Genomic DNA, 2,422 nt, shown 5'->3' on the forward strand with positions numbered 1-2,422 from the left:
CAGACACACACACACACACACATACACACACACACACACGCTAATGGGCGTGTGAACGCCGCGCAAGATGGCCTCCTGGCCGTCGACCTGGGGAGTGGCGCCCCGGGCCCGGGGATCAGACGTTTTGCATGGCCCACCATCACCGGGGGACATCGACCGTCACGGAGCCACATTCCGCCTCTTTCAGGGAACATCAAGGACCCAAGGGCCCGGGCGGCGAGCCCGTGTGCCCCGGCCCCGGGGCCTCGTCTGACGCCGGCCAGGCCCACACCGCCTGCCGCCGCAGGGCGGCGCTCGCTCTGCCCAGGCGCCGGGCTGCGGCAGCCCCATGAGTGACCGCGGGTGGCACGCCTCGTCGAGGCGCCCCCCTGCCGAAGCCGACCTCACGGGCGAAATGGCGGACGCACACGGGGCGAAGGATAGGGGGGGGGGGCCGAAGGGTGGTCGCATCGGCCCGTGGCATTTTCCCTGGCCGGCGTGCCACCCGGCCGGCCAGTGGTCCCGACGCCTCGGGGCCGCGGTGGCACCCCATCCCCTGAGAAGTCGCGGCCGCCGGGGCAGCAGTCCGACACCAAGGGGGTCCCCCCCCCCCCCGGGCAGGCGGCACCTCGGTGCGCAGCACGCCCGCCGAGTGGCCCCAGTCGCCCCGGCCGCGCGAGAGGCAAGGGCACCGGGCGCGAAGAAGGGTTGACGCTGTGTGCGCCGCCAAGGCGCCAAGCCTTGGGCATTCTTCCCCGGCCCGCCCCCTCGCGCCCTCTCTTCGGACATGTGGCATGTCAGGGAGTGCGCGACTGGGGGGAGCGTGCAAAAGGGCGCCACTGGTGCGCTGCGACGTCGGGCGTGCGCGCCGGTGCGGCCTTTGCCCCGCAGGACCCGGCGCGCCGCCCCGCGCCCAAAGCCCCACCCAGTGGGGTCTGGCCCCTTCCCATGTGCGTGGAGCTACGGCGGCTGCACGGCGGCCCGAGGGCGTGCGGCGGCGGTGCGGTCCTGGCGCATGCCCATTGGGGGTGCGAGTCCGCCCATGCCCGGGCGGGGTGGTGGCCCGCGGCCCAGTCACCAACTCCCAGACGCCTGGGCCGCGCCCAAAGGGGCCGGGGCCGGATGGCCGGCCGGGGCCCTCCATGCCCACGGATGTCGTGCTTCGCGGTGGCCCTCTCGCGCGGGGCATGTCCGGGCGCACTGGCCAGCGCGTCCATGGCGGCTATTAACAAATCAGAAGGTGTCCCCGGCTCCGGCTGTCACTTGGGGCCTGCGCGCAGACACATACATACACCGACCGGGAGAGAGAGAGAGAGAGAGAGCGAATGAGCGCTCGCACTCGCGCGCGAGAGAGGGTGGGTGTGCGCGCGCATACAGGAGGCGGAGGGCGTAGCAAGACATTCCCGATGGAGTTATGCCGGCCCCGGCGACCTCGACCCCGGCCATGCCGGGCGGCCAATCGACGCGGAGGGAGACCGGCGCTGGGCCCGGGCAGCCCGGCAGGCGCGTGGCCCCATGCGTGAGCATGCGTGCCAGGACAGGCAGCCGCGCGGGGGAGGGGGGCAGAACAGCCGGAAGCCCGGCCCTTGTCCCCTGTTTGTGGGCCACTTCACTTGGCAGCACGGGCCGCACGCGTGCGCCTGCAGCCGACAGGCCGCCCTCTTCCTGCCGGATGGCGGTCGGCCGGGTCCCCTGCCCCGGGCCCCGAGCTGGCTAGGTGGCCCGCACGCCCGGGCGGACGCCCCCCCTCCCCCTCCCCGGACCTCCGGCGAAGGCAGTGGGCCCGGCACCCGGTCGACCCTTGCCATTGGCGCCTGCCCCCCCCCCCGGCCGAAAGGGTGCCCTGGACGATGTGGCTGCCGGCGCTTGGCGGGCCATGAGTTCACTTTGCCACATGAGCAGCGGGTTTCGGCCCTCGGTGTTGCCTTGATGAGGGGATTTTGGACCCGGCACGCCGGAGGCCGGCCCAGCATTCCCACGGCCTCGCCGAGCGGCGGAAAGACAGGCCCGGCGGCAGGACGCCCCATGAGCAAAGGGGGGCGGGCGGGAATTCCGGCCACGAGTAAATAGAAGGAACGGGCGCTCCGCTCGCCGGGGGGGGGGGCATTCCCCGGGGGCTCACCCGGCCCGGCCTCCGCGGGCGCACGATGAAACGGCCCCTGGCGCTGGCGCCGGTGCCGGCGTCGGCGCCGGAGGGAGGGCCGTGGGTCGGGGGGTCATGCGATTGTGGGGCAAGCCCAATCCGGGCACATGGATCCTTCGGAGGGGCTTGCGTGGGCCGGATCCCGGCATGACGCACCAGCACTGTCGGCCCCACGCCAGGTGGCAGGCCCCACAATCAACCTTCCTGGCAGCCCCGCCAGCCACATGCCGTGCATCTGCCAGCCCCTGCCGGCGGGCCCGCTCTGCCGGCCACGCACTTCACGGGTGCCCCCCCCCCCCC

The sequence above is a fragment of the Fonticula alba genome (assembly GCF_000388065.1).
Source record: "Fonticula alba strain ATCC 38817 unplaced genomic scaffold supercont2.2, whole genome shotgun sequence".
Taxonomy (NCBI): Eukaryota; order Rotosphaerida; family Fonticulaceae; genus Fonticula; species Fonticula alba.